This window comes from Sminthopsis crassicaudata, chromosome 1, assembly GCF_048593235.1.
Source record: "Sminthopsis crassicaudata isolate SCR6 chromosome 1, ASM4859323v1, whole genome shotgun sequence".
NCBI lineage: Eukaryota > Metazoa > Chordata > Mammalia > Dasyuromorphia > Dasyuridae > Sminthopsis > Sminthopsis crassicaudata.
The window spans coordinates 510735361-510762302 of record NC_133617.1 but is presented as its reverse complement, the minus strand read 5'-3'; the positions used below and the strand labels follow the sequence as shown (position 1 = coordinate 510762302).

The 26942-nt window shown below is 37.9% G+C and overlaps 1 long non-coding RNA gene across 2 annotated transcripts in view; it reads left to right on the top strand.

The window, feature by feature from the left end:
- Positions 1-26942, top strand: part of LOC141550683 (uncharacterized) — a 94363-nt gene that overhangs the window by 15732 nt on the left and 51689 nt on the right. For both annotated transcript variants that reach the window (XR_012484663.1, XR_012484661.1), the window contains exon 2: positions 15830-15901. This is a non-coding gene — a long non-coding RNA (uncharacterized LOC141550683). The remainder of the gene's footprint in view (positions 1-15829; positions 15902-26942) is intronic.

Genomic DNA, 26942 nt, shown 5'->3' with positions numbered 1-26942 from the left:
ATAGGGAAATAGGAGGGGATGAGAATAAGGGATGGGGAGGAAGAGGAAGGATAAAAAGGAGGGCACATTAAGGGAAGTTGTAGTCAAATGCAAAACATACTTTTGAGAAAGATATATACAGATGAATAAGAGGCAGGAGCAAAACCTATTATGCTTCAGCTGAAATAAAAAAAAGGTAGGGATAGCAATCATGAATTCAAGCAAAAAGCAAAAATGTGCCTAATTAAAGGAGAGCCAGGAAAGCTACATTTTACTAAAACATACCTTAGACAATGAAGTAACACCAATATTTTTACAAGGAGTAAAAATTTTTACAAGGAGTGGGGGTCACACACTGGTGTTGAAAGGTTTTGCAAAAGAATTTGCAGGCTTGAACCCATTGTCAAGTCAAGGGGCAAAGTTTATTGTAATTGTAACGCCAATTGAAGAGGGCTAAGTTCCGAAAGGATTTAGCAAAGAATCTAGCAAAGAACCAAGGGAAAGGAGACACCCTTATCCAGTTCTTCATGTCATTGATACTCTAGTTTTATGGCCTAGAGGTAGAACCGAGGAGTGGTCTCAGGAATTTGGTTATCACTGACCAGCAGATATAGGACTATCCTAAAGCCAGAAGACTTTAGAATCATTGACAGACAACACTGTTAGAACAATAGCATCCTAAGTTTAGAGAATCTCAGGATCACTAATATAACTTTCCTAAAGTCTAAGGGAAGATATATTATTATATTCTTAGTCCAGAGGACTTTTACAATCATTGATAGACAGATTGCCAGAACAATAGTACTCCAAGGTTGGGGGTGGGGGAGGAGACCTCAGGATCACAGATTCCAAACCCAGAAGACTTTGGAATTACAGACAGATTATTAGAACAGAAGCACTATAAATTTGGGGGGACCTCCCTAGTGCTATCTCCCTTAGAAGCTATACTCCTTCAGAAACACTTATATAAAGGTAAGTGAGCAGAACCAGGAGATCACTTTAACGGTGTAGTAGTAACGGTAATATAAATAAAACGATCCAAGGTAATTTCTCTCCAGAGAAATACTGATTAACTGTGAGTGCAAATTAGTATAATTTTATCACTTTCTTTAGTTTTCTTGTTATGTGGCTAATATGATATGGCCAAATATGTTTTGCATGATTTCTGTAAAATTCAGCTGGCATAAGTTTTTATGCTCTGCCATAAAATATAAATCAGGAACTCCTTACTCTGGTAACTTCACCCTTCACTGACATTCTGAAGAAACCTACCTAAAGGTCAAGCTTTTGTCTTGTAATTAGCTCCACCCTTCAAAAGAGTACTTTGGCAAGAATCTAGTTGATGACGACTGAGAAAGACTGCCTTGTGATTGTCATAGAACAATCCATTTCCCTTTCCTTTATAGAGAGAGACAATAGAAGCATCCTTGAACTCCTGGGGCATAACCTCCTCTTGCCACATAATCTGCAAGATTTCTTTCAACCTTTCTAAGAGCAGTGGACCTCTTGCCTTGTACATCTCAGTTAGAATATAATCAGCACCATGCTTTGTCACTTGAGGGATCACTAATGGCATTCAAAATCTCCTCTTCACTTGGAAGTTTGATTAGAGAGGGAAAGATTTCAACTTTAGGTATGGGTCATCAGCTTTAACACTGACTGATGAAGGTCTGTTGAGATCACTCTAGAAGCGTTCAGCCCATCTCACCTGGATCATGTCTTTGTGTCTCATGAATGTGGATCCATCAACACTTTAAGTCTTAAGCCTAAAGCCTATAAACAACATTTGGGGGCATCATAAAAGCACTTTAGTACTTTAGGTTGTTACTACCAGCATAAAACTGAATTTTATCCATCTTTTTTACTGAACCAAGAATACTACTTCTCTAGGCTTCACTTGTACTTGGACAGACGGAGTTAAACATTATTGCAAAGTTGAAGTTGAAAATGGCATTGATAGGGTACGGATTCTAAGGGAAATACAGCAATAATTTTAAGTCCCCCCATCTTAGAGTGCTATTGATCTCGCAATCTCTCTGTCAATGATTGGAAAAATCTTCTGAAAATCTGTCAATGATTCTAAAGTCCTCTATCTTAGGATAGTCCTATATCTGCTGGTCAGTGATAACCAAATTCCTGAGACCACTCCTCAGTTCTATCTCTAGGCCATAAAACTAGCATATCAATGACATGAAGAACTGGATAAATGTGTCTCCTTTGGTCCTTTGCCAAATTCTTTTGGAATTTTGAAGTCTGCTTCAATTGGCATTACAATTACAATAAACTTTGCCCCTTGACTTGGAGATGGGTTCAAGTCTGCAAACTCTTTTGAGATACTTCATGACACTGGTCTGTGACTCAAACCTTTTGGGGTCCCTTCTGAACCTCAACAGCATCAAGATCAGCTATTGCCCTGATGGTGAATCATTTAATTTGAAAAGGCTACAAGCACAGGAGATGGTGTATGACTTTTTGTTGGCAGATGATTGTGCACGTAATGCAGTCTCTGAAAACTGAAATGCAACAGAGTATGGATCAATTCTTTGCTGCTTGTTTTGGCTTAACAATTAACACCAAGAAAACAGAGGTTCTCCAATAGCTAGCATCCATTCATGGAACCATTGGTTATAGCAAATAGAGATATTTTGAATGCTGTGGATAATTTCACTTACCTTGGCAATGCACTTTTCAGGTATATACACATAAATGATGAAATTGACACATGCATTTGAGGTGATAGTAGATACCATGTGAAGTGACAATATGAAATAGAAGTAGGAAGTAGATTTGGGAGAGCCTAATCGTTCAATTGACATGAAGAAATCAAGTCACAGACATCTATCACAGATTACAAAGGTTTGCCATTTATTCTGTGAAATAGTTAGAAGACAACCAATTCTGACTAAGAATTAGAGTTAGGTGATTAAGAAATGTGCTTTGGGGGAGGATGACTTTTAAAGTCTCAGAACAGAAATGTGGGGGGAGGGTCTATCTAGGGAGTAAGGGGATGAGTGTGGGAGGAATTGGGGGGAGGCCAGGAGGAATCAAGGAGAATCCAGGTGTGATTTACCAGGCCCTAAACCAACTAAAGATATGTAATCAAGACAGTCTTAGAAAATGAAGACAGGACAGATGGATTAACAATGGAACTCAGATGAGATGATTTAAGGGTTCTGATTTCATATGGTTCTATGCTAATAATATAGTCTGGGAAAACTGACCTTATTTTAATTGATATTAGGAACAGGATAGGTACATTTTAGCAATTCTTGAGAATAAACTGGTTTAGAATTCGCAAGCTGGTTTAGAATTCATATCACATTGACAGAGCTAGCTTAGTATTTAAAAGGCTCCAAAGGAAAGGAGAGAAGAGATATCAGGGGGCCTATCAAATTAAAGGTCTACAGAACTGTTGTGCTCACCTTGTTGTTGTAGGCTTGTGAAACCTGGATAATTTACCAGCACCATGCCAGAAAACTGAATCACTTCCATTAATTGTCATAGGAAGATTCTGAAAATCTCTTGACAAATACAGTACTGGACACAGAGGTCCTTTCTCAAACTCAATTGCTAAGCATTCAAACTCTGCTTCAGAGAGCACAATTCCAATGGGCTGGCTATACTGTTCAAATGCCAAAAGCACGTTTGCCAAAAAAAGTCTATTTTGCAGAGAACTCACAAAAGTCAAACACTCACATAGAGGTCAGAAGAACCAGTACATTTGGAACTGATAATGAGACATGGGAGACACTAGCACAGGACTAACCAGCATACCATGTCTGCTTTAAAAAAGTCAATATGCTGTATGAGTAAAGCAGAACTGCAATAGTTCAAAAGAAAAATGAAATGTTCAAATTTAGAGACACCTTCAATATACCCCAAATATTCATATGGATTATTTGTGCCTGATCTATGGTAGTACCTTCTGAGATTATATTAATCTTATCACCTACAATCAGATACACTATATCTTGCCTTAACTAGTGATGTCAACTTCCTCCACCCTTTCTGTTGAGATCCAGAAAGAACTCTGAAAGGTTGGGGCTCATAGACCAGTGTCACAAGGTGTCTCAAAAGAATTTGCAGACTTGAACCCATCTCCAAGTCAAGGGGCAAAGTTTATTGGAAAAGAGAAAGAAGACAAATTTATCCATTTCACTGATATGCTAATTATAAAATTATAAAAAAAAAATGGCTTACAGGTAGGTTTCAATGGTGGTCTATTCACTATTGTTTCAGGAACTTGGTTATCACTGACCAACAGATTATCTTCCTGACAGTTAATGTTTGTAGGACTATTCTAAAGCCAGAAGACTTTAGAATTATTGACAGGTTAGAACAGCCGCCTCAGGATCCCTAATATATCTTCCCTAAAGTCTAAGGGAAAAGATATTCCTAGGCCAGAAGACTTTTATAATCATTAATTGACAGATTATTAGAACAACAGCATTTTAAGTTCTGGGGGCCCTCAGAATCTCGGATTCTAAAGCCAGAAGACTTTAGAATCACTGACAGATTGTTAGAACAGAAGCACGCTAAGGTCAGGGGACCTTAAAATTATTGCTATATTTCCCCTAGAAGCTGTATCCTATCCTTTTCCCCCTCTCAAGCAGTTTGACTCCCAAATTCCAAATTCATTTGGGACAAAGGGAGGGAAATCTTATCTTCTGGAACTGCTTCATGCTGAATAAGGGGTGTAGAGTTGTCCCTGTCTAGTGGGGGGGTCCAGACTTAGGAAGGGAAGTATGTTACTTGAAAATGGCAGCAGCAACATTCAGAATCAGTCAGCGATGGTATTCAGGGTGAACAAATAGTTGGAAGTTATAGTTTGGAGTTTGGAGGAAACAAATCTCACAAGTAGATTAAAAATGCAGGGGCCAAATAGCAAAATAATAATAATAATAAAAAGTGGAGTTACTATGGGGGTTACTAGGAACAGTAACCAGGAGCCTCACCCAGAGGAAGTCTTGGAGGGGAGATAGACAAGGCAATTATGAATGTCTTATATCCAGTCATTTTTTCCTAGAATAAGTACCAAAGAACATTTCCCCCAAATCCCTGATTTTTGTCTCCTCAAAGGAACAGGAGTAATGGGTAGAATTTTGGTATTATATACAGTCAAAGGAGTGCTCAGGTGACCTAGAGTGCAAGTACCATAATGTTTAAAAGGCATTAAGTATTGGTTAGAGAGGATGACATGCAGAGTGAAGATAATTAATCTTAAATGGGTTTGATCTCATTTAGCAAAAACCTCTGTGTCTTTTCATCTTCCAAGGGAAGGCTTTTACCCAATTAGTAAAGGTCACAACAAAAACCAAAAGCAGTTTCGAGCTTCTGAGAGGGGGCAATCTATCTGTCAGTCCTACCCTGGGTGTACTCCTCCTCTGGATGGGCTTTTAGCGGCCCTTTCAGGATTTACTTGACAGAAACTAGGCAGACATGACAGATCTGTTTAATTGTTTCTCCTGGCTTGGGATCAGTGAAAATAGGTTTCCCACGGAATTGGAGAGCATTTTTTCTCCAAGTGAGGAGCTAGGCGTAGGCCATAGAAAAGTTTCCACTGGCTGGCCTCTGCGATTAGAACTTGGTTTGAAGGTGTTTGAAACCATCCAGAAGGGGAAAGGGTGTATCCCCTTTCTTTAGCAAGGGCTTGTTCCTGGGAGGTACGAGGGAATGCAGAAGATAGGAAATTAAAGGTGCCATGGTCAGGGCAAACAGGCAGCATGGCAGCTGAATCTGCAAGCCTGTTCCCCTTGGCTTGAAGTGAATTTCCCTTCTGGGTCCTTTACAAAACATAACAGAAACCTCTCTAGGACCATGGACAGCTTGCAGTGATTGTTTTGTTGTCAAAAATCCCCTTTTTTCCATATAGCCCCATGAGCATGCAAAACATGAAAGGCATATCTGGAGTCGATATAGACGTTCACTCTCATTCATTTCCCCAATTCTAAAGCTCTAATGAGGGCAAAAATGCTCTGAGGCTAAAACCTCCAATGTTGAGCTTGGAGGCTTCCTTAATTAGGAGGGCTGTGGCAGCTAGCTCTAAGGCAAGAAGGTTGCCCCAAAGACACCCAGTTTCTTTGAAAAGTAAGCGAGGGCCCTGGGATAGGGTTCCAGGGACTGAGTGGAGACCTCTAGGACTAGGTCCCCTTTCATTGACATACAGTGTGAAAGGCTTTAGGTAGGACTAAGGCTGGGGCAGTTTAGCTTTCAGGGTCTTAAAAGCCTTTGCCTCATCAGGCCCCTACTGAAGGGGAATTGTGTCAGGCCTTGCACAGAATCTCCGAGGGGCTTGGCAATAACTAAAGTTAAAGCAGCTGTTGCTTTGAGAAGGTTCAGAGAATGAAGAGATTGCCTCCTCTCCACTGTGAGCAAAAGGAAGGTGGGAGTTAATTCATGGCCCAAATACTTACTAGACTGATAGGCAATGTAGGCTTTTAGACAATGAAACTTCATAGCCCTGGGTGGGAGGAGTGGGGCTGAAAGTTAGGGATTGGTATGGCTGCAGCCAGAGAAGCCTCAGGTAGGGTTGAAGGTCAAGATATCATCTACATAGTGAATATTAGTCAGGGCCTGTCCAAATATAGGGCTGTCCTGGAAGCCCTGAGCTGCCTCCATGTTATGGATATGACTGCCCATGTTAATTGGTGGAGGGATACATTCCCCTGGATTTGCCCCTTTAAGGCAAAAAGAAATTGTGAATCTTTATGCAATAGAAAGCATCTTTAGGATATAAGGTAGAAAACCATTTTGTCCCCTGGGATATTTGTATTGGGCTCATGGTTTCTATTGACCATTTGCTCTGATTATAAAAATTTGCTGTAAGAGGAAAAAGCAGGAATATAATTACAATAGCATCACAATAGATCCTTCAGGCTTCAGCCTGAGAGCACATACATGACAGGATAAAGCATCTTTAGATCTGTTTGCCAATCAATCATGCAGTAATAATTCCACCTCATAGGCAGACTCAGGAATAATCAGGTGGGAAATAAAGAAACAGAACTGGGAAACTGAGTCAGAAGATTTCCATCTTGAGCAGAGACTAAGGTCCAGATATCTACCTATGACAGTTCAGGAAGGCATTCCTCTGAGTAACATATGGCATTTCTCTTGAATGATGATGAGTTACTGACTTAATGATCAAGCAATCAAATTCAAAACTCAAAAGAATATCAGTTATAGTCCCAAGAGATTTTATCAATAATAGCAAATTCTACTAATTACAACTTAGAGCTAGATACATCATTTTAAAAGTTGACCAGGACTCACACACTTAGGAGATTTTGTTTTAACACGTTCTATATGGTTAAATTTATCTTGGTGCAAAGGATCAATCATGAAACAAATTTATAGATTCTTAGTAAACACATTCCTTGTTTAGGAATTACAAATCCTAAACAGGCTTATTTCTCAGGGCTGATGATCTTGCTTACCCTGATGGTTTCAAGAAAACTGGCAAGCTTAAAAAATTAAGCCCAGGTAAGGGGCTGAGCTTGCTGTTGCTCACCCCAACTATCCTTAGTGTTTTTGTGGGTTGTGCTGTTTGATATCTCTCCCCACTCTGTGAAGTTATAGGGTATTGCATGCTTCATACTTGGAGGTAAACAGATAAGGCTTTCACCTCATGCCTCTTGTTCCACACACAGTAATTAGCTTTAACATAATGACAATAACTCCAAATGACATAGTTAACAGTTTTATAATTTTCCTAAATAATAGTTAAATAGTCTTAGATATAATTTCTCTTCCCTTAAATAAGTTTCCTTTGATTTTAAGGAGATAACAAGACAATTCTTAAAACTGACATAGAACAGATTTTAAAATTGACTTAATTCTAACTAAATATTCTAGACAAACTGAATTGCCATTTGGTTATTTTCCAATTTACACAAACCAATTCTCTTTTGTGAGCCAGGAAAGGATTAATGTGTCAATTTTTACTTCAGAAGTCTAATTCTAGTTAACTCAAAAGCAGGCTGCTTGTTGCCAGAGTCTTTAAAAAGTAGCAAACTACTTTTCTGCTTTCCTAAAGTTTCCAAACTCTTAAATCTTCTGTCAACACTATCAGTGCAAATAGATTAAAATTTACATATCCCTTTAGTGGGTTTTAATTAGAGTTCCTTTAAAATTGCTTTTACTATCCTATCTTAAATAACAAATTTCACTTAACTAAGTGTATTTTCTTTCTCTCCCTCTCACCCCTTCCTCCATGTATCCCTGCTGCAATCAGGGAAAGAGGGAAGGGGGAAGAAAAAGACTCTCCTCTATGCACTATCCTCCTAGTTTACACACACACACACACACACACACACACACACACACACACACATAGAAATCATTTATCTCAACACTGACATTATATATTGGTTACATCTAAAAACCCATAAAGTTATCAAATAGGAGACAATTATATCCAATAATGCAGTTAACATTCATATAGCATGTTTTATACTAAGCACTTTTGCAGTCATGTGATCTTCACAAAACAATCGTTATTATTTCTCTTTACAAATCAGAAAACTGAGCAGAGATAAAATAATTTGCCATAAATTACATAGTGAATACATTTCCACAACTGAAACAGAATGGGGGCTTACCAAATGCAGAAGCTGACTGGCTTTTTCACCTCACACTGCCATGCTGATATATTATATATATTATATATATATATATATATATATATATATATATATATATATATATATATATATATATATATATATATATATATATATATATATATATATATATATATATATATATATATATATATATATATAAGAGACTATAAATCTGACCAATTGTAACTTTGACTGGAAATCTGACCAATTGTAACTTTGACTGGAAATCTGACCAATTGTAACTTTGACTGGAAATCTGACCAATCTGAATCTTGAAGGGAAGAGAAAAGAATGAGTATAAAGCTTGCTCCCACTTCTGCATTGGGTGTGCTGGGGATCATACTCACAACTCATGAGAATTGATGAATAACAGATTCTTCTGTCACTCTAAAAGAGTTTTGGCTGTAACACCCGTGGGCCAGCTTGCAGCTGGAGAAGCAGTGGGCGGTGGCAGCTCATCCTGGGTTTACCCATCCTGCCCTCCTGAGTTCCACAGGGTCTTTTGATAACAGATGCAATCAAAGCCCTTACAAACTCTCCCCACATCTGCAAATTAACCCTGGAATCTACAGATTATTCCTTCTTCCTAATGAGGAGGAGCTAGCGTGACAATCCACTTCCTCATTAAAATATCCACCAGTCAGGGTCATCTTATCCTTGTCAAGGGAAGTCCAAATGATGATCTTTGTTTTTCGAAGAAGACCTGGGGGTGGGGTCTTGACGTGCGTGTAAATTGGATTCAAGTGAGACAGAGTTGTACAGCCTTGCTCTTTCTTCCAGAGTCACTGACAAAGGTCAGGAAGACTGACCAAGGTTAACATTTCTCAGTGTCTACTTCTACCACCTTCCTGGCCATTGGAGTAAACTGTTCTCATCTGCCCATGCCCCCGGGGGAAGAAATTGACCAGCCTCAGAATCTTGTGCCTCAGTTTACCTTAATTTTTAGCTGGAACATTTCACTTGTGTAATTAACATCACATTGCCTTCTCGTGGAGTGAGGACAGAATTTGGAACTAGAACAATTTTTTTGTTTTTAAAGAATGTCTTCCCCACACTAAAAAAAAAAGATAAAAAAATTTCCAAATAAATAAAGTAATAAGTTGAATTCAAGTAGTCCTTTAAGGTTTGCACGCCATTTTACATGTGTTATTTCTTTTGAGTCTCATAACCATATTGATAAATAGATGCTTTTATTATCTCCATTTTGCAAATGGGGAATCTGGGACTTGTCCCGGTTCACACAGCTAATGAGTATCTAAAACAGCGCTGGCAATCACGTCTTCCTCACTTTCCAGGACTTGCAGCCATCCAAGTTTGACCTTGGGGCCCAATTTCTCTAGCTTCCTCATCTATAACAGGGGTACTTTCCAGATGACTTCCAAGATTCCTTCCAAATCTAAGCTATGATCCTATTCAGCTGCAGGGAATGGGTGAGAGTCGGGGAAGTGGATGAGGTCACCAAGGAAGGCAGTATAAAGGATAGAAAAGGGGGCCAGGACAGATCCATAGAAAACACCACTGTTGTAGGGATGGGGAGCATGAAGCAGAAGGTCAGATGATAAACAGATGAAAAGAAAAAAGACAAGTATTGAAGAACCAGGAGAGTAGGAAGTCAATAAAGATAAGACTATACTGAAGAGAAGGATTAAGATCTAGGAGGATAACTGAGAAAAAGCTTCCTTTTTTTCTTCTGTGATTTTTTCAAAATGTATTTGTATAATATATTTTCTAGATACTTAAAGCTTTCAAGTCTCAAACCAGGGCCGGGAAGCATCATATTGTAAAACCATCCTGTAACCCTCCCCATCCATCCTTTTTTTTAATTATTATTATTTTTTATTATGGCTTTTTATTTACCAGATATATGCATGGGTAATTTTTCAGCACTGACAATTGTAAAACCTTTTGTTCTAATTTTTCTCCTCCTTCCCCCCCCAGATGGCAGGTTGACCAATACATGTTAAATATATATATATTTTCCCTCCCCCCACCCGAGGCTGGGGTTAAATGACTAGTCCAGGGTCACACAGCTAGGAAGTGTTAAGTGTCTGAGACCAGATTTGAACTCAGGTCCTCCTGAATTCAGGGCTGGTGCTCTATCCACTGCGCCACCTAGCTGCCCCCATGTGCTTTTTGCACCTTAGGACAATCAGAACATCCACCAAGAATTGTTTTTTTTCTGAGAGTCTAGCCCCTTAGGAGCAAGAAGGTAAGACGAAGTTGTCTCTCCCTTACCAGGGTCAGTCTGGGGTTTCTATCTTCCTCTTCACCGTCCTCCCTTGGCCTGCCTGTACTGGTTTTTGGGGCAGTGATTTATTTGGTAATTTAAATAAGCTTAGTGTAGTGGGATCTATTTAATGGCCATGAGGAAAAAGAGGAAAAAGAGGAAAAGAAGAACAAATCCCTAGTGCCCAGCACAATGCCTTTCAAAAATCAAACACGTAATAAACATTTGTTGAATTGGATACTGTGCTGCCCACCTCATCCAAACTATACACAAGATTGCAGGTCTCAGCAATTCTGACCAGAAAAACACTTGGCAAGGTATGAAGTGGGCTGGGAGAGGGGGTGAAAGTGGAGAGAGCCTCAGCTGCCCGCCAGATAGACAAAGAGAAAGGAAAAAAGAAGAGTGAGTTTTAGAGGAGGGAAAGTGGTCTAGAGATTATCTTAGATAATGGGAGATGTGGACTGGGATAAATCAGCCTTACCCCTTATAGGCTCCTTTCAAATTCTATTCCAGAGTCAGAAGGGATTTTAAAGTACATTTATTTAGTCCAGAGAGTTTTATACTTTTTTTCTGTCTTTTTCTGCTTCTCACCCCCTTTATCATTCAGTTGACTACATATGGACCCTTTCTCAGAATGTCTTTAAATATTGAATGCATAGCATTACAAAAGGAAATCAATTGCATGAAGCAGGGATGACAGGTGTGTATGAACTACCATGTCTAATACCCTGATCTAATCTAACTCATTTTACAGATGAGTAAACTGAGGTTCAGAAAGTTAAGTGGCATTCCTGAAGCCATACAAGTTAGAACACAGGCTCCACAAACAGCATGTTTACTACACACCAAATTGTCTTTCACCTTAAATTATATTTTCTGAATAACTACTCAGATCCAGATTCATCTTAGCCGCTGTGGGAAGAGATAATACAAAAGTATGTGCCATGATTATTATTCCTCTCCCAAACTCCTACTTTGAAGCTTCCAAAGCATTGATCTGATTGGGAGTTATCAAAGACTACACTAGAAAAGCATAAGATCCTGCCAATCAGGAAAAAATTCGAGACTGGGTCCAGTATGAAGACCCAGCTAGTTAAATTTGGGAAGTCTTATTACTAAGCTGGCCACTGGATAATGAAATTGTCAACCAGAACAATTCCTTAAGGTCAGCTGCTAAAAACATCCAGAGTTATTGTTTGAATACTGCTAAATTGGGATTGGCTTTGTAGTACAGTGGATAAAATATCAGGTCAGGGAATGTTCATCTTCCTGAGTTAAAATCTAGCCTCAAACAATTACTTGCTGGACAAGTCACTTTACCCTGAGTGCCTCCATTTCCACACCTGTAAAATGAGCAGGGGAAGGAAATGGCAAACCATTCTAGTATCTTTTCCAAGAAAATCCCAAATGGGTCACAAAGAGTTGGACACGACTGAAATGACTGAATAACCACAGCTGATAAATTGATATGCTGGAGCCACACTGATGAAATCACAGTTCCTTGAAATATTGAAGTGTTATTTTTATCCCACAATCTCTCCCCTTAAGAAACTTACCATCCAGTTGAGACACGACGTACATATAGGAACTAATTTGAATCATGCCCAGAGCTGGAAATGTCTAGACAAGTCATCAATCCCTTCAGTTTATAAATGAGAAAATGTGTTGGATTAATCATATTTCCAGCCCTTAGCAGAGTGCCTGGCACAAAATAGGTGTATAATAGATGTTTATTGGATTGGATTGGGCCTTGTCTGAGGTGCTTTAAATGGTAGAGCCAGCTTTCCTGATTTCCCAGTTAGTGGTTTGCAATTATACAGATTGTCTCTAACAAAGAATTGTGCTCCAAAGCCTATTTGTAAGTGATACACTTGTATATCTAAATCTAGAGTCCATCTAGTTCTGCCCTTTTGTTTTATTATTCTTTTTTCTTTTTGGAGGCCTTCGGGAGCACTCAGGAAGTGCCGGAGGTTATATATGAACTCTGGTACTCCTGTATCTAGTCTACTGACTTCATCACTAGCTGCCTCTCAAGCCCTTTATTTTACAGATAAGGAAACTGAAGCCCAGATAGGATTTTGTGTCTTGTTCAACGTCATACAAGTAGTAGGCAAGGAAAGAAAAATTTGAACCCAGATCCTCAAATTAGTGCTTTTTCCTCTGTCCCCTGATCTTTCAAACATTCAGAACTTTGAAACACAGTATCCTGGGAACAAATTATTATAAATGGCTAAATAACAAAAAGCCTATTTAATCCTCTCTGTTGTTATTGTTGTTCCGTGGAGATCCTCTCCGGGATTTTCTTGTCAGAGATACTGGAATGGTTTGTCATTGTCATTTCCTTCTTCTCATTTTTTTTTTTTTTTTTTTTTTTTGAGGCTGAGGTTAAGTGACTGGCCCAGGTTCACACACCTAGGAAGTGTTAAATGCCTGGGACCAGATTTGAACTCCTGTCCTCCTGAATTCAGGGCTGGTGCTCTATCTACTGTGCCACCTAGCTGCCGCTTCTCATTTTAAGGTGAAGAAACTGGAGCAAAGTTAAATGATTTGTCCAGGGTCACACCACCAGTAATTAGCTGAGGCTGGATTAGAACTCAGATCTTCCTGACTCTGAATTTGGCACTCCATCCACTGAACTATCTACCTGCCCCAATGTGGTCATGGGCAATTTACTGAACCTTCCAGTGCTTCTGGCAACTCCCTAACAAATGCTAGTTGGCCGATTGACTATTTTTAAGACTATTAAGTAAGAGATAGTAAAAAGACTGATAAAAACCAGAGGATCTTAATTTAAATCCTGACTCTGCCATTTACCTTTTGTGTGATGTTGGGTAAGTTATTTAACTACACTTATAATTTCTTCACCTATGAAATGGAGGTATAGGACTAGATAGTCTATAAAATTCTTTAGCTATTAAAATAGATAACAGGCAATAGGGAAATTAGGTCCCAGAGATAAGGAGAGAGGTCCGGGCTTCAGATAAAGATTTGGGATTCGTTTCCTTAGAGGTGATATTTGGGTACTTGGGAAATTGAGGAGGAAAAAGCCACTGTAGGATATTGGTGATTTCATACAAAGTAATTTCAGGAAAATGGCAGTCATCAATAGAATATTAATTAAATGTCTAATATTTGCCAGGCTAGCAGCTATGTGGTACAATAGAGTAGCAGACCTGGAGTCAGGAAGACTCATCTTTCTGAGTTCAAATATGGCCTTAGACATTTACTAGCCATGTGATCCTGGCCAGGCCTCTTTGCCTCAGTTTCCTAATCTGTAAAATGAGCTGGGGAAGGAAATGACAAATAACTCTAGTATCTTTGCCAAGAAACTCCCAAATGGGATTACAGAGAATTAAACATGACTGAAAATGACTGAAGAACAAAAGCATGTGCCAGGGCCTATGGATACAAACACACACACATATATAGATATATTTATAGAGTCTATAGATATAGATATCAATATATCTCCTCCACATTCCTGCTCTTGATCCATCACCACAGCTCAGTCACTACATATTTATGCATTATAGAACCAAAGAGACTGTAATATACTTCAGAGAAAAGATGGGACGTGGGGTTTCATTAATAGCATGATATGAATACACATATACAAATAGTTTAGAAGTAGAAACTGAGTATGGAGAACTCTCCAAAGATTTACTTACTTATTTAAATTTTATTTTATTTTTTGTTAAAAGAAAATTCTTGAAAGCATAGCCAGATCACGGTGAAGTTTTTTGTTTTTGTTTTATTTTGTTTCTTTCTTACAAGTTAGGAAATATGTGAATGCATTTGTAGTTAGAAGGGCAGTCTTCAATGGAGGCAAAGTGAGGAGGGAATAGGGAAATTTGAGATGAAAGGTAGGGCTAGTACTGATTGGAACAAACATCTCTGAAGAAAGGGGAGGAGATGGAATGGATGAAGGTTACTACTGGAGGGTTGTTTACCTGGGGCAGAAAGGCAGGCCATCTCTTCCTCAGGAACTGGAACAAATAAAGAGGAAATGAATGAATAAAAAGGAAGACAATTTAGATGCTGAGCAGCTCTAGACAGAGTTGCTCAGTGATTGGCTCCCTAAATATCAAAGTGATTTGTAAAGAGTAGGACCCAGGAAAGAAGAGAAGAGAGAAATGGAACACGAATACAGCACAACAGAAAAATTCCTCTGCCTTTACCCTCTGATTAGCTGAAGACTTCTGCTGGGGACATTCCTAATCATCGGTGAAGTAGTTGACTAACCGTTTTCCATGAATGGAAGAATACCACAGATATCTTTCCCTAGGCCCACAGACCTGACTTATTTGTTGAAAGTCAGGCTCATTTTTCTATATTTCTAGAGAATGAGAGATTGTTGAGGGAAATAGCTCCTTCCCACTGAGAAGGTCAGGAAGACTATAAGGAAGTAATTATCATCCACCCTACCCACTGGGGCTCCATCCACCTACACTGCAGCTGGGACTCTGCCTTCTTTGTTCCTGGGCCGCTTTAGGAGGCTGTACCAAGTGTCAAATACAGATGAAAGCAATATAGATTGAAGCCCTTTGGGAGAAAAACAGCTTTCAAGAATTGAGTGGCAGACTCTATAACCATGTTCTTGTATAGCTTGTCATTACCTATTCTATTTTAAGGACTTCTCAATATGTTTCTCAATAACTTCAACAATCACTCAGAACTGCCTGGAGTTCACATCCGCCCCAGCCTCTCCCCTTCTCAACAGAGCAAAATAATTCAGTAACAGAGAACTCTATTTCTTCCTGCCTACATCTCAACCATAATAAGGGAATTACTATTTTTTTATTAATAGTACAGAGCTGAACATTAGATCCTCTCCTATGGAGAAAAGCTGGGGTTGGCTTTCAAGGCCTCCATCCCAGGGTCACATCATAATAGCAGATTATTCTCAATTATTCAGGGGTTGATTATTCAGCCTGTTGATTTACCATTACTGCTTTTTACTTCCCTGTTCACTGCAATCCTCTCCTTTTTTTTTTTCCAGGTGCTTGACCTTTGACTCATCAACACCAGGGTATTCCAAGTAGATAATTCCAGGAGAGAATTAACAGAATAGGTAAAGTTTCTTTCCCAAGTTTCTTAAATTTTTTTTATTGCCTGATCCTTTCCAACACCTTCTCTCTATTCCTAGGTACCCAGTACTCTTCATCTTACCCTACCTGCCAAGAAAACTGAATTCCTTCCTCATACCCATGCACATCCACACACACACACATGCTACACACGTTGGCACTCTTGCCATTCAGTGCTTGGAGTTCTTTACAATCTATCTTTATTCCCCCATATCCTGGCCAAAGAGAAGCAATTATGTTTATAATATAATATAACATTATATAATATAAAAATAATATATTTATAATACGTATAAACATATAACAAATATGTTTTAAAATATTAATCATACTTGAGAATATATATCTCCTTTTATGACCTTTCTGTCAAGAAGTGGAAGGTATATTTCATTTTCAAGAGATGTGGAAGTAGGATCATTAGATTATAGTAACAAGATGACAGGAAAAGATAATGGTAAATGTTGCAGCAGATGCAGAAAAACTTGGACACTAATGCATTGTTGTTGGAGTTGTGAAATGATCCAACCATTCTGAAGAGCAATATGCCCAAAGGGCTATAATAAAACTGTGCAGTCCCTTTGATCCAGCAATGTCACTACTGGGTCTGTATTCCAAAAAGGTCATAAAAGAGGGAAAGGGACCCACATGTGCAAAAATGTTGGTAGCAGCCCTTTTTATAATGGCAAAAAACTGGAAACTGAGGGGATGCCCATCAATTGGGGAATGGCTGAATAGGTTATGGTATGTGAATGTAATGGAATATTATCATTCTATAAGAAGTGATGAGCAGACTGATTTCAGAAAATCCTGGGAAGACTTACATGAACAGATGCTACAGTGAAGCATCTAAGAGAACTAAGAGAACACTGTACACAGTAATCATAAGATTATGTGATAGTCAACCAACATGTGATAAACTTGGCTCTTTTCAACAGTGTGATGATTCAAAACAATTCCAATAAGTTTGTGATGGGAAAATGTCATCTGCATCCAGAGAGAGAATTATAGAGACTGAATATGGATTGAAACATAATATTTTTACTTTTTCTTTATTTCTTTCTCATGATTTTTTTCCCTTTTGGTCTGATTTTTTTTGCACAACATGACAAATATGAAAATATGTTTAAAAGAATCGCCCATATTTAACCTAACAAAACTGAATATAGCAAAAGATTGGATTGGGGAATCACAGAAGAGAGAAAGAAGATATAAGGAGAGAGGAAAAGGAAAAGATGATTGAGATTTCAGAACCTGAGTGAATGAGGAGAATTTCTTGTATAAAGAAATAAAAATGGAAAGGAGGAAATAATGAATTCAATCTTGGATATGTTAAATTTGAGGTTCCACAAATACAATCAAATGGTAGCTATTGGAGATGTATGACTAGTGATTAAAAGAAAAGGAAAGGCCAATATGTCAGCAGTGTAATATCTGAGAATGGATAGATAAGAGCATTTATTAAGTGCTTACTATCTGCCTGTCATTATGCTAAGGTCAAAAACAAGACAGAACCTATCTTCAAAAAGTTTATATTCTGTGGTTCACAATATATCATTTTCATTCTTTTTGTTGTTGCTTGCTTGCATTTCATTTTGCTTCTTGTTTTTTTTTTTTTTACTGGTTTGATTTGATTTTTCTTGTGCTGCACAATAATTGTATAAATATATATGCATACATTAGATTTAACATATTTGTACCATGTTTAATATATATTGACTACTTGCCCTCTGGGGTGGGCATGGAGGAGGGGAGAAAATTGGAACACAAGCTTTTGCAAGGGCAAATATTGAAGAATTGCCCACGCATATGTTTTGAAAAATAAAAATCTTTAATAAAAAAGTTTAGATTCTAAAAAGAGAAGACAACATATAGTCTAGATAGGGGGAAATGACAAATATTGGACTGAAAATTAAAGAGAAGATAGAGAAAGCACTGCCACAGAAGCAGGAAGAAATGCATAGGCTAAACCTGGTTTTGCAGAAATCATAGATGGAAAGAGTTTTTATTCAGATAAAAGCATCTATATAGGTAGATGTGTGGCTAATGTGAAGATGGCTTCATTATCCTTTAGGCAAAAATTAGTCTAATCTATGTGGCAAGGATCTCAGTAGATGTTGCTCTTTTTACATCCTAGCTTAATGGAATGGTCCTAATGATCTTGAAAGGCTCTCCATCATTCAACTGGTCTTAGATTAATTACCAGAAAATCCTGATTTCAGCCAGTCTGTCAGTAATCACTTCTTGGTAAACTTAGCACTTAGCATGGTGCTTGGCAAATAGTAGGTACTTAATAAATGACACTTGAAATATGTTTAATATGATTATATATGTAGAGTTTATATTAGATCACTTGCTGTGTTGGGAAGGACAGAAAAGAGGGAGGAAAAAAATTTGGAACTCAAAGTTCCAAATGAATGTTTAAAACTATTTGTATATGTAATTGACAAAAAAAAAAAAAGTTGGATACTTTTGAAGGAAAAAAAAAATTCCACTTGGACTGATTATCCTCATGGTTCAACCAAAGTCTCACCTCCTCCATGAAACCCTCCCTGGTAACTCTAGCTTACATTTTTTGACTAGGTAAAAAAGGTCATTCTTTGCTTCATTTTTATCAAACCTTAATCACCAATTGAGCATTGTCTCAGTCAGACTGAGACCTGTTAATGACCTTAGCCTAAAAAGGCCAAGGTCTCCCAATGCATCCAGGGCCATCTCTGGTCATTATGATTTCTATCTTGCTACTGCACCCAGATGGTTCTGGAAGAGGAAGTCAGATTGGTGACTTTGTACAGCTCTCCCTCACTTAAATCCAATTCACTTGCACATCATAACATCACCCCTCTGAGGTCATGGCCCACTTTGAGAATGAAGGACAAGCAATAATCTTTTATTAAGTGTCTGCTACTGTGCTGAGGATGGGGACACAAAGTAGGGTGTACAAGACAGAACCTGTCCTCAAGGAGCTTACAGTTCAATTATTTAATATATATTTTCCCCAGTTACACATAAAGGCAATTTTTTTTACATTTATTTGTTTTTAACACTTTGAGATCCAGATTCTCTTCCTTCTTCCTCACTCATCGCCCCCCAATTAAGAAGGAATGTGTGGGGGCAGCTAGATGGCGCAGTGGATAGAGCAGCAGCCTTGAATTCAGGAGGACCCGAGTTCAAATCTGGTCTCAGACACTTAACACTTCCTAGCTGTGTGACCCTGGGCAAGTCACTTAGCCCCAGCCTCAGGAAAAAAAAAAATTAAAAAAAAAAAAAAGAAGGCACATGTGAAAATATGTAAAGGGATCACAATTTAATGGGGGAGACAATTAAAAAAATAGACAAATAAATTATACACAGAAAAAACAGGAGATAATTAACAGAGGGAAAGCATTAACATTAATAGGGATTGGGAAAAGTGGATCTTTAGCTAAAACATGAAGGAAGAAGGGTAGCCAGAAGTCAGAGATGGGGAGAAAGTGTTCTAGGCAGCCAGCTGTGAGGGATGGAGTGTCTTGCTTATGGAACAACAACCTTACAGATTAGAAAAGTCTAGCATCTTTGGCTACTCAATACAAAAACCAAAACCAGAAAGACAACAAAAAAGAGTGACAAGCAATGTAACTGGTCCCTTGAAGAAGTGACCAATTATTAATATTATAAAATTATTATAAGCTTTGTCTCTTGTCTCCAGAAGAACTGAGTTCTGGATCTCAATGATCTGTTTCAAGTGATGGGTGATGAGAAATATTAACCGTTCATCAGGGGTCTGCTGATGTAAAGTAGTTACAATGAGCAGGAGCAGCACCAAGAACAAGCTTCCTCACTAATCCTCATCGTAGATCAGTCCTTTGTAATAAAGCAGCTAAGAGATCCCTAGCCAGTGATCTTTCTTAGAGCCTCATTTATGGGAGGGGGTTAATAATAAATCTGTGCCCTTTTAAAGACATCCACAAAAGCTAAGAGGTCAGAATGGAGCTGCTGGAGTTCCCTAATATTATAGTTCAACTTCCAGTTCCTAACATACTATTCCAAGTAAGTTAGGGACTTTAGAGAATGTCAAATGTGGATGGGGCTATAGGGCCCATTGGATTGCACAACTCTCTTTTACTAGTATCATGACTGGCCATTAATCTTTTTCCTTATCAATCCCATATTTCAGGTGGAATAGATCCTTGAGGGAGAGGTTACAATTCACCAAATGGGGCAGTGGGCACCTTGCCTCTTCCAGACATCCTTAGAGCAGCTATTGACTTAATAAAAATCCACAGAAGGTTTTTAGATCTCCCACTCAAATTTCATCAGTTGTTCTGTCCAGGGCTATATGTTGATGTAGTATGGAAGGCCCATTGCTAAAGCCTGCTTTAGGTGGATTTCCACTTAGAAGCTAAAATCTAATTGTTCCCAATGGAGGGTGATGGAAGGAGGTGAGACTGTGTTTATACAAGGTGGGGAATATGATGGCATAGAGTCCACCAAAATCCATCTATTTCAACAATTTTACCCTTTTGTCTGTTGACCATAGGGAAATTGAATGTAGAAGGGAATTTTTCTTTTCTCTCTCTTTTTGTTTTTCCTTCCTGATGCAGTTGGGGTTAAGTGACTTGCCCGGGGTCACACAGCTAGGAAGTGTGAAGTGTCTGAGTTCAGATTTGAACTCGGGTCCTCCTGACTTCAGGGCTGGTGCTCTATCCACTGCGCCACCTAACTGCCTCAGAGGGCAAGTTATTTTTAAGATATATGGTAGGGGGCTGCTAGGTGATGCAATGGCGAGAGCAGTAGCCCTGGAGTCAGGAGGACCTGAGTTCAAATTCAACTTCAAACATCCACTAGATGTGTGATCCTGGGTAAGTCACTTAACTCCAATTGCCTGAGGGGAGAGAGACAGATTGGGGAAAGGAATGGAGAGAGAGAGATAGTAGGAATAATATTATCTAGTAAGATATCCTGTGATTGGACCAGCTTCCTGTTCCCCTAATAATATAAAAGAGCCCCTCCCATATGGAGTTCGGTTCTTGCAGATATCCCAAGGACAAAACAAGTCATCACATAAGACATTTTACCCTAGATAAATGTTTTATTCCTGCTGAGTATGCTATTTCTAAGTAAATCTCTTTTTGTTGACAGTTCAATGACCTTTGAGTATCTCAATTTTTTCCAGTATCAGAACTAAATTAGCTAGACACTAGTCTTGCCTACAGGAGGGGTGGGTATATACAACTCTTTGTGACAGCCCCCTCCCTAAAAAAAGGACTGGGACAGTACCGTCTAGAACGTCTGACTTTGTATAAATTGTCTTCTACAGAGTATTTAAACTGACAGATCTCTGTGTCTTAGATGAAGAAGTTTTGCATTGGTCCTACTTGACTATATTCTCAGCAACCATTGTTCTATTGACTCATCAGATGGTTGATTAAATTTCTGCAGACTCCCAAGATCAAAAAGAATGACATCCTGCTTGTACTCCAAACCTTGCTGTGGGTGAAGTCTTCCCCATTCTCAAGGACCACAGGACACCGGGTGTCTAGCCACTTAAAGCACAAATTTCTTCAGTGGCTTGCCTGCAAAAAGATTATTGAATGAAGATTCTGCACTGATTCATGTGGGCACAACTCCCCTGCCACCAAATTTGTAATGATGGTCATTGGTCATCACTTAAACCTTACTCTCATCAGAACTGACTCAAAAATGGAATCATACACAATCAGTTGAATATAAAAATCTATCTTACTTGACAGGGAAGTAGGAGGAGAAAAGATTAAGTAAAGGGAAGAGGGACTGACAGAAGGGAGGGCAGATTGAGAGAGGTAGCAGGCAGAAGCAAAATACTAGTGAGAAGGGAAAGGGTGAAAGAAAAGAGAGGACAGTAAGTAGGAAAAATAGGATAAAAGGAAATATACAGTAATCATAACTGTGAATGCAAATGAAATGAACACTCCCATAAAACAAAATCATTATCGTGATTCAGGCCACGTCTAATGGTCTTGTGATGAAAAGAGCCCAGAGAGAGGCCTGTGACAAATGAGTATAGACCACAACATAGCATTTTCACTTTTTTTGTTATTGTTTGTTTGCATTTTGTTTTCTTACTCATTTCCCCCTTTTTAATCTGATTTTTCTTGTACAACATGATAATTGCAGAAATATATATATATATATGAGAATTATACATGTTTAACATATATTGGATTACTTGCCATCCAGGGGAGGTAGTGGGGGGAAGAGGGGAAATTTGGTACACAAGGTTTTGCAAGGGTCGATGTTAAAAAATTATCCGTGTGTGTGTGTGTGTGTGTGTGTGTGTGTGTGTGTGTGTGTATATAAAAGAACTTACTATCATTCTCCAGGAGCACTAGCTACCCACTCCCTCATCCCCTCAGTGTAGCATTAGACATGAAAGTTCTCTGTAAGTCTCAGGCCAACATCAATGCAGCCCCAGGTAAACAGCTAGGACCAATAGTTTCTGACACAAGAAACCTGAAACAGTATCCCTTCCACCATGGGGAGCAGAGCTCAAATTTAAGAGAAAGGAAAAAGACCAAAAAAGAGGCAAACAACAACAACAACAAAGAATCTGACTAGAAAATTATCAGGCTAACAGGGAAGATAAAACACAAGCTCAAAAGAGAACAATGTCAAAACACCTATGGACAAAAAGAATTCACAGAACAGTTCAAAAATTAGCAAAAATCATATAAGAGAAGGAAAAGAAAAACTGGGAAAAGAAATGAGTGATGTAAGAGAATTCTGAAAAAAAAATCAACAGTTTGGAAAAAGAAAACAACTGCTTAGTAAGTAGAATTGGCCAAATGGAAAGAGTACAAAAACTTACTGAGGAAAAAAACACTTTAAAAGTTAGAATTAGGCAATTGGAAGGTAATGGCTCTATAAGCCCTCAAGAATCAATCGAACAAATTCAAAAGAATGAAAAAATAGAAGATAAAATATCTCATTGGATAAAATAATTGGCCTGGAAAATAGATCCAGGAGAGACAACGTCAGAATTATTGGACTGCCTGAAACTCATAATCAAATGGAAGAGCTAGACAACATCTTTCAAGAAATTGTCAAGGAAAACTGCCCTGTTATTTTGGAACCAGAGTGCGAAATAGGCATTGAAAGAATCCACCAATTACTTCAGGAAAAGAGTTCCCAAATAAAACTCTAAGGAACATTATATCCAAATTTCAGGACCATTAGGTCAAGGAAAAAACACTGTAAGTGGCCAGAAAGGAACAGTTCAAGCATCAGGGATTACGTAGGACTTAGCAGCTGCAACATTAAAAGATCTGAGGTCATGGAACATGATATTCCAGAAGGCAAAGGAACTAAGACTACAACCAAAAATCACTTACTCAGCAAAAGTAAGCATAATGCTTCAAGGGAAAAAAATGATCATTCAATGAAAAAGAAGGATTTCAAGCTTTTATGAAGATAAGACCAAAAATGAATAAAAAATTTAACCGTCAATATACATCACAACTTGGTAAGTGATATTTGTAATTCTACATAATTGTACCACTAATAGTACTCCTATTAGGGAGAAGGGGGAGATATATTGGGGTAAATTATTTCACATAAAGAAACATGGAAAGCCTGTTATAGCGGAGGGGAAAATGGCAGGGTGGCTGATGGGCATCACTTGAACTTTACTCTCATGAGTATTGGCTCAAAGAGGGAATCATATACACAATCAGTTGAATATAAAAATCTATCTTGACAGGGAAGTAGGAAAAGTAAAGGTTAAGAAAAGGAGGAGAGGGACTGACAGAAGAGAGGGCAAATTGGGGGAGGAGGTAGACAAAAGTAAAAGGAGAGAGGACAATAAGTAGGAAAAATGGGACAAAAGGAAATATACAGTTACTAATCATAACTGTGAATATGAATAAAATGAACTCTCCCATAAAACAGAAGCAGATAAAACTCACTATTTGATTAAAAAAAAAAAACCTGCTGGGAAAACTGGAAATTAAGAGGGCACAAACTAGATATAGACCAACATCTTATACCATATAGCAAGATAAGGTCAAAATGGGTACATGATTTAGACATAAAGGAGGACACCATAAACAAATTAGAAGAGCAAAGAATAGTCTACCTATCAGATGTATGGAGAAGGGAAGAATTCATGATCAAACAAGAAAAAACAAAAAGCATAATGAAATGCAAAATAAATAATTTTGATTATATTAACTTAGATAGCTTTTGCACAAACAAAACCAATGCAACCAAGATTAGAAGGAAGGCAGAAAGCTAAAAAATAGTCTTTATAGCATTTGTTTCTGATAAAAGCCTCATTTATAAAATATAGAGAGAATTTAGCTATGTGCTGAGATTACAATGAAAGGCAAAAACATTCCCTACCCTCAAGGAGTTCACAATCTAATGGGATGAATGAATATGGCAGCAGACTCCATTTTGTTACAGTAAATTTCTAAGCAATTGCTTAGTCTCTTCTACCGCTTTCCTTCTATATTCCTTCATAGGACTTCATAGCAGTTTTTTTTTTTGTTATTGTTGTTTTGTTTTTTTAAAGTCCCGTTTTGGTATATAGGACATAAATAGAAAAAAATTCAAACTTTGATAGATGTGGAGTACTAGGATTCTCATGCTCTATTTTACCACAGAAGCCAATTACTAGTAAAGATGGAAGTAGATGACAGCATTTAAATGCTAACCAAATTAAATGTCGATTGTGCGTCTAGGGGTAGTATTAATGACTAAGTAATAATTCATAATTATTTATAAATCATATTAGGACTTTTAAAAAATTATTTGGTTTTCTTTTTAGTAATTCTGGAGTTCAGGAAGAGCATGTGTAGTAAAATTTCTCTATTCTCCACCAATCTCTCCACCTTTTCTCTAAGATCATCTGTATTCCCATACTTAGAACATGGAAGCTGTAGAGGTAGAGTGAGGTAGAGAATGTGAACCATTTCTTGTCTTTCTTGCCATCCCAAGAAAACCATGGCACCTAGGTCAGGGAAAAATTGTCTTGATCACTTAATCAATTAAATAGAGGGCTGGTTTCAAAATGTAGGATACTCTGGGTTCAGATCTAGACCCTGAAAGAGTATAGCTGTGTGATCCAAGCCAAAGTACTTCAATTCTCACAATCCCAGGAAATGCTTTTTTTTTTTTTTTTTTTTTTTTTCCCCTCTGAGGCTGGGGTTAAGTGACTTGGCCAGGGTCACACAGCTAGGAAATGTTAAGTGTCTGAGACCAAATTTGAACTCAGGTCCTCCTGAATTCAAGGTTGGTGCTCTATTCACTGAACCACCTAGCTGCCCCGGAAATCCTTTTTATAATACTGTAAGTTACAGAACAATTATGGATCTTCATTAAGCAGGGAGCTTCTTCACTGAGAAGTTACTTAGATTAAATCACAGATGTTGACCAAAAATTATCATCTGATCTGTTGTATAAAAGCACCTTCAAAAATCTGACTTTTTCTTTTCTTTTTCTTTTTATTCATCATCAAGTATATACTAAATGCATGCATATAACATGAATTTTTATTTTTTAAAAATTTTTTTTGTGTGTGTATTTTTGTTTTTTTGTTTTTAATTTTATTTATAATTTTTTGACAGTATATATGCATGAGTAATTTTTTTTATAACATTATCCCTTGTATTCATTTTTCCAAATTATCCCCTCTCTCCCTTTACTCCCTCCCCTTGATGACAGGAAATCCCATACATTTTACATATAACATGCATTTTTAAAGGGAATTTTAATTTTAAAGGGAAATTTCTAAAGGGAAATTTTTTTAGAGAAAGTTAGGTGGTACAGTGGATAATGCATTGAGTTCAAAAATAGCCTAGGACATTTACTAACTGTATGACTCTGGGTTAGGCACTTAATCTGTTTACCTCAGTTTCTTCATCTGTAAAACAGGACTAATAATAGCATCTGAGGGCAGATAGGTGACACAGTGGATGGAGTTCAGACTTTAGAATCAAGAAGACTCATCTTCCTAAACCCAAATGTAATCTCAGGCTCTCATTAATTGTATGACCCCAGGAAGGTAATTTAACCTTGTTTGCCTCAGTTTCCTCATCTGTAAAGTGAGCTGGAGAAATAAATGACAAGCCATTTTAAGATCTTTGCCAAGAATATCCCAAATGGAGTCACAAAGAGTCAGAAATGAATGAAAACTAGGAATAGCCCCTACGCCCAGAATTGTTAACATGGTGCTTAGCACATAATAAATGCTATATAAATTTTAACTATTATTATCTTTTGTTTTATCCTTTTCACTCCCTAATCCCTAGCATAGTACAATTAGAATAAAAGAATAACAGAACATCAGATTTTGAAGAGATCTTATAAATTATCTAGTTAAACCTCTCTCCATTCCCTTTTTTACACACAAGGAAAGTAAGACACTTGGGAAATTAATGTAGTATGGGAAGAAGCAATGACCCTGGGATTCAGAGAATCTGGGTTTATATTCTACTTCAGATGTGTATTGCTTGTGATTCCTTCCGGCTCTAGCTTTATGATATTCTGGAATTAGTCATCATACATATTTTGTTGCTGTTGAGTCATTTCAGTTGGTCTGACTCTCTAAGATTCTAATTGGAATTTTCTTGGCAAAGATACTAGAATGGTTTTCCATTTCTCTCTCTCACAGGAAACTGAGGAAAACATGTTTAAGTGACTTTCCCAGGATCACATAGCTAAGTGTCTAAAGTCCTCAGATCCTTTTGATTGCAGGGCTTCTGTGCTAGCCGTTGTATCATGTAGCTTGCCCCATTATACATATAGTAGGGATTTCATAAATATTTGTTGGGCTTTACTGAAATTCTTAGCTATGTAGGTATGAAAAGCTGCTGAATTCCAGATAGAATAAGATATTATCTTTATCCTTAGGAAGGGATGGGGGGGGGGTAATCTCAGGGTAGCTGAAAAAAGTCCAAGCCAATAATCTTTAATTGAATTTGTCCAGATGTATGGAAAGATGAGAGATGCTATCTGCCTGCCTATATTGATGGAAACAGCCTAAATTTGCAATGGCTCATTGGTGCCCAA